The sequence below is a fragment of the Triticum aestivum genome, chromosome 2A (assembly GCF_018294505.1).
Source record: "Triticum aestivum cultivar Chinese Spring chromosome 2A, IWGSC CS RefSeq v2.1, whole genome shotgun sequence".
Classification (NCBI taxonomy): domain Eukaryota; kingdom Viridiplantae; phylum Streptophyta; class Magnoliopsida; order Poales; family Poaceae; genus Triticum; species Triticum aestivum.
In genome coordinates this window covers 769,253,304-769,264,941 of record NC_057797.1, presented here as the reverse complement: position 1 = coordinate 769,264,941, position 11,638 = coordinate 769,253,304, and positions in this window count along the sequence as shown.

Genomic DNA, 11,638 nt, shown 5'->3' with positions numbered 1-11,638 from the left:
GCGTAACTTTGATTCCACCTTTGAACCACTTCAGCGTGTACGGTCTTTCAAGAGGCGCCATCTTCAGCCTCAATTTTTCCACCACCTCGATGCTCACCATATTGACGGTGGTACTCTCATCGATTGTCAGATTGACACGTCGTTCGTTCACGATGCAACGAGTGTGAAAAAGAGTGACCTCGCCAATGCCTTCCTCCTCCATCAATATGTTCCTGATCAACCTGTTGATGCTTGACTCCACAGACGATATTACAAATTGAGTCGTCGTGACTAACCTTTGCTCTGAATACCACTTGACGAAGACCGAACCTCGTGGCGAGATCCGATCCGTTGTTGTTGCCCGACCTTTCACGACACTCCACCTTCAGCACCAGTAACCTCTCGCCCGCGCACGCGATGTACACGAAATAGAGGGTTTGAACCTTACGGTCCAGCACGAGAAAACCAATCTCGACGATGGTACTCACGCACAAAACAATTTCCTCGCAGAAATCGCAACACAGAGGTTTTCTAAAGATCCCTCCAAAACTTGATACGGGTGTCTACACTGAAAAACACATCGTGTCTATTTCATCAAAAAATAACCTAACCTCACAAAATACAATCGATTGGCTTTATATTGCAGCCGCACACCCTACCTAACTTGGAAAGCAAGCCCTCACGTAAACGTAACACCTAGGCGTATCTAAACGGACTTGGTATATTTAAGGAAAGTAAAACTACTTTAGCTCTCGTGCATGCATGCGACGGCTTGATTTATTCTTCTGTTGGTGGACCCCAGCCAACATCCTTCAAACTAAATAACTCCCAGATAAACTGGCTCCTTACGTTGATAGTTTCCTTGCCCGGCAGGAAAAGAAACAATAATCTTCTTGTTTTCATCTTCACGTAGCAAATCCTAAGGAAATACTCAAGATGAGTTGTAGACTCCTTGATGCCTCCTCCTGAACGTGTCTTGCTAAAATAATTAAAGTATTTTTTTCCTAGATTTCCTCTTGAAGCATGCACGTCTAATCCATAAGCAAATGGCATCTCAAATTTAGCATGTCTCTCCTTTTTGCATATGCACATGCTCTCGAACACATCAGTGTGTACAGCTGTAGAACTTGGCCGAAGGTGCTCCATTGTATCTGCAATGTTTTTCCGGAGAACACAGGCTTCAGCCGAAACATCAACGACTTTGGTATTTATATTACAACCGGTCGTATCATCCTCTCCTCCTTGAAACGAAACCGTCCCCGGTTTCGAATTAATCTTTTCAGCAATATTTTTATCTACGGACTGAACGACGGCCATACAAATTCCAGTAGCTTCAGCCTTCTTCTTTTCTTCTTCTTTTTCCTCTTTTATCTTCTCAAGATGTTCTTTCCTCCAAGAAATAAAATGCTCATCATCCATTGGCATGAGGCTCCACATCTTACCCCTCTTGACGGTATATCTGTGTGTTTTGCAATCATACGCAACATCATGCTCTTTGTACCATGGCTCGCCCAATAACAAGTGACATGAAATCATCTGTGCCGGAATCACATCACCCAAAACCTCGCAAAAATAATTTTCCAACAAAAACGGTACATTGGTTTGCTGCATGATAGTGAGCTTTTCTTGACCCCAACAAAACAAGTATGGTTGTGGATGTGGTGTCATTGGTAGATTCAGCTTCTCCACCATCTCGATGCTTGCAGCGTTGATCAAATTCATGTGATCGATCGTCATGGCACATGATCTCTCTCTCACCACCACACGCGTGTGAAAAAGCCCGCTCCATCGTGAATCACTCCATAAAGTACTTCATCACAATTTTCAGATTCACAAATTTCAAGAAAAACTTCATAAAGATAATCTAGTGCACAAAACTCACTAGCAATTGGTTCATCATAATTGGATCTCTTAAAGAGATTAGCAAGCGGATAAGGATTCATAGATCTTAGGTTCTCTATTTAGCAATAAATAAACAACTATTCCAACCAGACGAGCAAACGAGCCAAGTAAGACATCAAAGCAAATGGAAAGACAAACAGAAGAAGGGCGGATAAAACGGCAAGGGTGAAGTGGGGGAGAGGAAAACGAGAGGCAAATGGCAAATAATGTAATGCGAGGGATAAGAGTTTGTGATGGGTACTTGGTATGTCTTGACTTGTGCGTAGACTCCCCGGCAACGGCGCCAGAAATCCTTCTTGCTACCTCTTGAGCATGCGTTGGTTTTCCCTTGAATAAGAAAGGGTGATGCAGCAAAGCAGCGTAAGTATTTCCCTAAGTTTTTGAGAACCAAGGTATCAATCCAGTAGGAGACCACGCGCGAGTCACCTCGTACCTACACAAACAAATAAGAACCTTGCAACCAACACGATAAAGAGGTTGTCAATCCCTTCACCGCCACTTGCAAGAGTGAATCTGATAGAGATAATAATAATAAGATAAATATTTTTGGTATTTTTATGATATAGATTGAAAGTAAAGATTTCAAAATAAACGGTGCCAGAAATAGCTAGTTGATGGAAGATTAATATGATGGAAGATAGACCCGGGGGCCATAGGTTTCACTAGTGGCTTCTGCCAAGATAGCATAAGTATTACGGTGGGTGAACAAATTACTGTCGAGCAATTGATAGAATTGAGCATAGTTATGACAATATCTAGGTATGATCATGTATATAGGCATCACGTCCGTGACAAGTAGACCGACTCCTGCCTGCATCTACTACTATTACTCCATACACCGACCGCTGTCCAGCATGCATCTAGAGTATTAAGTTCATAAGAACGGAGTAACGCTTTAAGCAAGATGCAATGATATAGAGGGATAAAGTCAAGCAATATGATATAAACCTCATCTTTTTATCCTCGATGGCAACAATACAATACGTGTCGTTTCCCCTACTGTCACTGGAATCGAGCACTGCAAGAATGAACCCAAAGCTAAGCACTTCTCCCATTGCAAGAAAGCTCAATCTAGTAGGCCAAACCAAACTGAAAATTCGAAGAGACTTGCAAAGATAACCAATCATACATAAAAGAATTCAGAGAAGATTCAAATATTGTTCATAGATAATCTTGATCGTAAACCCACAATTCATCGGATGTCGACAAACACACCGCAAAAAAAGATTACATCGAATAGATCTCCAAGAGAATCGAGGAGAACTTTGTATTGAGATCCAAAGAGAGAGAAGAAGCCATGTAGCTAATAACTATGGACCCAAAGGTCTGAGGTAAACTACTCACACATCATCGGAGAGGATATGGTATTGATGTAGAAGCCCTCCGTGATCAATGCACCCTCTGGTGGAGCGCCGGAAAAGGCCCCAAGATGGGATCTCACAGGTACAAAAGGTTGCGGCGGTGGAATTAGGTTTTCGTGGTGCCCCTTGATGTTTTCAGGGTACGTAGGTATATATAGGAGGAAGAAGTAGGTCGGTGGAGCCACGAGGGGGCCACAAGGGTGGAGGGCGCGCCCAGGGGGTAGGCGTGCCCCTACCTCGTGGCCTCTTCGTTGGTTGCTTGACGTCCACTCCAAGTCCTCTGGATCACGTTTGTTCCAAAAATCACGCTCCCAAAGGTTTCATTCCGTTTGGACTCCGTTTGATATTCTTTTTCTGCGAAACACTGAAATAGGCTAAAACAGCAATTTGGGCTGGGCCTCCGGTTAATAGGTTAGTCCCAAAAATAATATAAAAGTGTATAAATAATCCCATTAAACATCCAAAATAGAATATATAATATCATGGAGCAATCAAAAATTATAGATAGTTGGAGACGTATCAAGTTCCAAGCAGAGCGTCGTGGCGGAATCTACGTGTGAAGTGGAGTACATAGGTGCTTCGGAAGCAGCAAATGAAGGAGTCTGGATGAAGAAGTTTATATCTGATCTAGGTGTCATACCTAGTGCATCGGGTCCAATGAAAATCTTTTGTGACAATACTGGTGCAGTTGCCCTAGCAAAGGAATCCAGATTTCGTAAGAGAACCAAGCACATCAAAAGACGCTTCAATTCCATCAGTGGTCAAGTCAAGGAGGGAGACATAGAGATTTGCAAAATACATACGGATCTAAATGTTGCAGACCCGTTGATTAAGCCTCTCTCACGAGCAAATCATGATCAGCACCAAGACTCCATGGGTGTTAGAATCATTACTGTGTAATCTAGATTATTGACTCTAGTGCAAGTGAGAGACTAAAGGAAATATGCCCTAGAGGCAATAATAAAGTTGTTATTTATATTTCCTTATATCATGATAAATGTTTGTTATTCATGCTAGAATTGTATTAACCGGAAACTTAGTATATGTGTGAATACATAGACAAATAGAGTGTCACCAGTATGCCTCTACTTGACTAGCTCGTTAATCAAAGTTGGTTATGTTTCCTAGCCATAGACATGAGTTGTCATTTGATGAACGAGATCACATCATTAGAGAATGATGTGATTGACTTGACCCATCTGTTAGCTTAGTACTATGATCGTTTAGTTTATTGCTATTGCTTTCTTCATAACTTATACATGTTCCTATGACTATGAGATTATGCAACTCCCGAATATCAGAGGAACACTTAGTGTGCTATCAAACATCACAACGTAACCGGGTGATTATAAAGATGCTCTACAGGTGTCTCTGATGGTGTTTGTTGAGTTGGCATAGATCAAGATTAGGATTTGTCACTCCGATTGTCAGAGAGGTATCTCTGGGCCCTCTCGGTAATGCACATCACTATAAGCCTTGCAAGCAATATGACTAATGAGTTAGTTATGGGATGATGCATTCCAGAACGAGTAAAGAGACTTGCCGGTAACGAGATCGAACTAGGTATGATGATACCGACGATCGAATCTCGAGCAAGTAACATATCGATGACAAATGGAACAACGTATGTTGTTATGCGGTTTGACCGATAAAGATGTTCGTAGAATATGTAGGAACCAATATGATCATCCAGGTTCCACTATTGGTTATTGACCGGAGATGAGTCTCGGCCATGTCTACATAGTTCTCGCACCAGTAGGGTCCGCATGCTTAACGTTCGATGACGATCGGTATTATGAGTTTATGTGTTTTGATGTACCGAAGGTAGTTCGTAGTCCCAGATGAGATCACGGACATGACGAGGAGTCTATAAATGGTCGAGACATAAAGATTGATATATTGGATGACTATATTCGGACACCAGAATAGTTCCGAGGGTCACCGGATAAATATCGGAGTGTCGGGAGGGTTATCGGAACCACCGGGGAAGTTATGGGCCTTATTGTGCCTTAAGGGAGAGAGAGGGAGCAGCCAAGGGCTGGCCGCCCCCCCCCCCCCCCCCCCACCCCCCCCACCCCCCCACCCATGGGCCTAGTCCGAATTGGACTAGGTGGAGGGGCGGCGCCCCCTCCTTCCTTCTCCTTCCCCTCTCCTTCCTTCTTCTCCTAGTAGGACTATGAAAGGGGGGAATCCAACTCCTACTAGGAGTAGGATTGCCCCGCTTGGGCACACCCTATAGGGCCGGCCGGCCTCCCCCTTGATCCTTCATATACGGGGGCAGGGGCACCCTATAACACACAAGTTGACAATCGTTTTTGCCGTGTGCGGTGGCCCCTTCCACAGATTTCCACCTCGGTCATATTGTCGTAGTGCTTAGGCGAAGCCCTGCATCGGTAACTTCATCATCACCGTCAACACGCCGTCGTGCTGGCGAAACTCCCCATCGTCGGCCTCAGCTGGATCTAGAGTTCGAGGGATGTCACCGAGCTAAACGTGTGCAGATCGTGGAGGTGTCGTGCGTTCGGTACTTGATTGGTTGGATCGTGAAGATGTTCGACTATATCAACCGTGTTACTTAATGCTTCCGCTTTCGGTCTACGAGGGTACGTAGACACACTCTCCTTTCTCGTTGCTACGCATCTCCTAGATAGATCTTGCGTGATCGTAGGAAATTTTTTGAAATACTGCGTTCCCTAACACATTTTGGGACTTGAAATGTTGGAAGTTTCTCTCCACGCCCCATTGTATTGATGTCACGCATATTGCAAAGAATGTTTGCCAGAGTTTGGTTGCTACCATTTTGAACATTCCAGACAAGACAAAAGATACGGGGAGCTCAAGAAAAGACCTAGAAGCACTTGAAATTATTTCGGATTGGTGGGATGACGTGGAGGAAAGCGATGTTGACAAGGCTAAGAAAACAGTGTCAAAATTCAAACCCACTTTCTACAGTCTGTCTCTAGAGGAACTTGATAAGATATTCAACTGCCTTGCTAATGTTCATGTTAGTTCCGGGCACTCGACAAACATACACAAATATTTATCACGTGAGAATAAAACTTTATCTGGGGATAAGTCGCATGACAAGGAGGACTATGACCAATTCGACGACTACCCCGCGGAAGAAGAACCATGCGTTAAACATGAACCGAGAAGAAGAAGATCATCATTGCCCAATGATGACATTGCACCATGGTCAAGACGGAGTCACAACAAGACAATAGTCCATACTTTTGACACACGAACACGTCACATGTACCCTCGATGCCGGGGGTGATGCACCGCAGCTGACATCGAAGGAGGTCCGACCGGCGGCGCGATACGCAAGATAGTCGGCGGGTGCTTTTGCAGACCCGAAACCCTAGACGCCCGGAAGGGACCCCGTCAAGGAGTGCAGAGGCTATGGGCTGCCCTAGGTCGATTCGCTCGCCCCTAGAGCCTCGGGATTCGCAGCTCTCAACCACGAAGAATAGCGAAGAACATGAGAGAAAAAACGATGAAGAGATAAAATGTAAATGAAAAAGTAGTATATTAATTTGTTCGATTGTGTGTTGTTTTAATCGGCCATCACCCCCAACATATATAAGAGGCGACTGGACTATCTCAGATGATGATGACTCCAAAAGGCAAAGTTGACCGTTTTGACGATACACACAACTTTCGTGTAAAACAATTTTTAATCGGAGGGCATCTAGATAATCTTTTAAGTCCATCTTCAGCTTTTGGTTGGATTGGCCAAAATTGACAGTTTCCACTTGGCCGGCAAGCTCTTCACTCGGACGGCAAGATTTTCGCCGGCAAGCTCTTCACTTGGCCGGCAAGCTTCACTTGGGTAACACAAGTCGAATAACTCGCGCGACCCATCAGACATCTCCTAGGTGGGTGTCTGGTACCTCGCGCCATTTTTTTTCACTCAGGCCCGATCCGTAGAGTGTTGGTTCTAACTTTTGCACACGAACTCCGATTGAAACGATTTATATATCAAAATCGATCGCCTCGACGAGACAAAGATAATCCATGTTGAGTCCTCCTTCACCCGAGGTCGTGTTGGAGGCATAATTGGCCGAACAATGACCTGAACATGACACCACTAAAGGAAGAACAACATACATATCATCAAAATATCAAACGAATACCAACTTCACATGATTACTTATAACAAGACTTCTCCCATGTCCTCAAAAACAAAAGTAACTACTCACAAATGATATTCATGTTCAAGATCGGAGGTGTATTAAATATGCTTAAGGATCTGGACATATAATCTTCCACCAAATAAACCAACTAGCATCAACTACAAGATGTAGTCAACACTGTTGTTAGCCCACATATACCAATCTGAGGTTTTGAGACAAAGATTGAATACAAGACATGAACTAGAGTTTGAGACAAGATGATGCTAGTGAAGATGTCGATGAAGATTGATCCTCCCATGATGAGTGGATCGTTGCTGATGTCGATGGCTTTGATTTTTCCCGTCCCGGTGGGAAGTATCTCTGGCGGAATCGCTCCACCGAAGAGCAAAAGTGCTCCTGCCCATGTTCTGCCTCGAGACGGTGACACTTCATCCCGAAAGACTTCTTTTGAATTTTTTTCTAGGGCAAATAGCATCATATAGGAGAAGATGGGCCCTAGAGGCCAGATGGTGGAGCCACGAGCTCACCAGTCGCCTCCTAGGGGGGCGCCCCCAGAGCTTGTCACTCTATGGTGGGCCCCCTCCTGGTATTACTTCCGCCGGTATTTTTTATATATTCAAAAATAATCATCCGTAATTTTTCAGGTCATTTGGAGCTGTGGAGAATATCTATCTCTACTGTAGCTTTTTCAGGTCCAAAATTCCATCTCTCGGCAATCTCCCTCTTCATGTAAAACTTGCAAAATATGAGAGAAATGGCATTAGAATTGCATCATAAAGTCAAATAATGACCCAACTATAAGAAATAACAGTAAGAAAACATGACCCAAAAAGGACATATCAATGTCCGTTGGACAATTAATCCTAAAGAGTTGGTAAAGGCTCATCAGGGCAAAAATTCAAACTTCGAGGTGCGTTTATATGGCATAGTAACAAATGTTTGCCATATGTACTAGCACTCATCTTTACATCTTTCTGTGTAAACAGACAGTGTCGGAAAAAAAAATCTGTTGTCCTTTCACATAGAGGAGGCAAACCAAGTTGCATTTATGAATGTTTCAGCAGTAGAAACTTCTTTGAGTTTCAATGCTCACCTGGCAAGTTAGATTTTCTCGCACATAGATGGTAAACATGTCGTATATCCCAAACAATATGCAGAAACAAATGTGAACAATATAATTGTAAAATATAAGTACATTACCTGCCCATATAATAGAAATTCAAACTGAACAAAGTCTTACATACTGTTTCTATTGCAAACAGATTGTCGAGCAAAGGAGAAAAGTGATTTGGCATTCCAAGCAGAGCAAGCATTGCCGAACTGTTCGGTAAACAATACGGCTGTCTCTTTGCATCAGCAGTTGGCAAACCAGCTTGCATTACAAAATGAAGGTAAACACTTCCGCACTCTTAAAATTTTCATGATGTTCAGTTCAATCCTTAAGTCAACTGATAAGCAGATCCTTTCCACACGATGGGAAATCACCATTTTAGTTTGACACGTCAAACCTAGACTCTAAATCTCCCAAAGCAGAAAATTCTGGAGATAGTTGCGGAAACAAAAAGAAATGGATTTATCAGCATACGTACTAGTTAATCAGCATCCCCAACATTAATGATAACATACACATGACTATCCGCTAATGATTAAATGTTTTCATGTAGTATATGGATTGAGAATCATAGTCCAACAACAATACGGCTATCTGGAAAAACTTTGAAATTAAATTTTGCAAGAGGTGCGATGTACTCAATTGATTACTGTGATGCAATCTTAAGATCATTCACCTACCGTGACGACCAAATCTTCGGAGAGTTTCAAAAACGGCCAAGGCACTTTATGCCCAATAGTTGCCCGATCGGTGAGTAATTGAACATCCGTGTCTTATCAATACAATAAACTTAACTGAATCATACTCATATGATTCACATTTTTGCATTTTTACTATGAAACTAAAATGAACCATTGTTGTTTTCTAGGTACTAGCTCTAAGTAAGAACAGACCAACTGATATAAGCAATATGCAAAAAAAATCAACAGCAGACTATTCAAGTATGAAGTACAGCACTGCAGACAGATATTATTCTTCCTTACAGTATGGAAATGGCCAAAAGAAACATCGCCTATCAAACTCAAGAGCAATATCTGCACTAAATGCGCCAGGTTACACTAACAACTACCTACATGGAAAATATAATTGCAACATTGATAAGTTTATTCATCTAAAAATGTTTATTTACAGGGAAAATTCTGCTCATTATGCTATGTACTGTGCTCTTTACTATGATGGCAATGGGTCACTAGTAGCAAGGCCTGTGAACAATGTATCTCTGGTTTCAATTTTGCATTAATGAATCATTCTTTCTCAACTCTATTGTCTTCCTTTGTAATGTTGCTACTCGGGTACTAATACATGTAGCAATTTTCTAATGCAGCCTGAACTTATAGAGATGGATGCAGAAGACCTGTGGGACATATTATCCATGGAAGGGAACAACGCAAGGCTGCCACCAGAGTACACCCTCATCGCAGAGGACTATGCAATGTAGCTATAGTGATGCAAATTAGTAGTCCGGGCAACTTCTCTTCAAACGGAAATCTCACTTTAGGGAATGGCTGAAATATTTATGTCAAAACACTTCTTGAGCCCAGTGCTAAGGAATGTATTAGCACATGTTTTATATTTTCGAATTCACTGAGTAAAACGGTTTGCTTTACTAGTCCATGTTCATAGATGCTGAGCATGTGTTTGAAAACTTTTGCAGCTATTTCTGGGTATGTACGACGACCACAGTGTATGAAGAACACTATATGATGAAATGTAGCTACACAGACGTCTTGGCAAACCTAGGTGAATCGGAATATTTCACAAGTAGGCCAAATCTGAATATATGAATAGTTAAGTTAGACTACATACTAGCTGTAGTAGGCACAAAAAACATGTGCCGCCATTTTTGTTAAATATTACCGTTAGCCATAACACTTGTTACCCCTAAGATCGAGGCATAGCATGCAGCTAGAAATTAGAGTGACACTAAACTGCAAGTTTATAGCTCATTACATTGTAAGTACTCCATGTTAATGTACTGAACATATACATTGTGAGTATCTATCTTCGCAAGTGTCAGAATATAATTCATTACGGCGTCCTGTTAATGTACTGAACATATACATAGTGAATTATAGTGATATGTCTAACCAGCACATGTGTGGAATAAAAAGTTCATGTTGAGTGGCACATTTGTAATTAATAACCAAAGATGGCAAAATTGCTCGACCATATCATTCAATTATAGGATCCATGCAATATATAGACGGAACATAAACACCAGACAACATTGGAAAACAAATCGCTTTCGTATTGGCAGCACAGGGGAGTATTTGTAAGCAATGCGGAACAGATCTGGAGTTGGAAAAGTTCCTGGCAGATAAGTGCGTTGGCTGCAACTTGACAGACCATAAATGTGAAAAAATCGCTCACTATGATCGTCCCTAGCTACACCCCCGCTGCCGCCGCGGCATCACACATTCACCTTGACAGGGCATAAGTGTGCGTTGGCTGCAACTTGGAGACGAGCAGGAGCTGCGGTGGCTCGTCCCAGAGCACGAGGCCGCCGGCGTGGACGTTCCTGGAGGCGTGGGCGACACAACGGACACCAATTTCCACGCTCCAGCAACGCCTAGACCTTCTCCTCACGCGCTCCTGCTCCCGCTCCTAGCTTCGGCAACGCCTAGACCTTCTCCTCTGCCGGACATCAGCAGGAGCAACTCCCACGGCCACCATGACGAGGCCCCGGCGCCGCCGTGGGATGAGAAGACCCGGAGCGCATGGCGGGGTCGCAGCGGCTGCGGCTCTTCCAGTTCCTGCTATCAACAAACAATGCCAATTGCGAGAGCATCGAACACGCACGCGGCCAGGGCAGACGCATATCATACTGCAGCAGGTAGCATAGGAACAAATAAACCGAGATCCAAATCACCGTGATTTTCCCATCGACCTGAGATCAAGCAATCACACGGGCGAACTGGTAGCCAATATCCAAACCAAAAGCCACTACCGTCGCAAGGCAAAGTTCGCAGGCACCAGATGCATCCAGAGTAAATCTAACAAACAAAATATCATCACTCAGGGACGGCGGATGGCCGGATTCGAGGGAGTCGTCGTCGTGGCAGATGTTCTATGCCCCCTCCTCCTCGTCGTCGTCGTCGCCCTCGTCGCCGTCGTCGTCGTCGCCCTCGTCGCCCTCGTCGCCGTCGTCG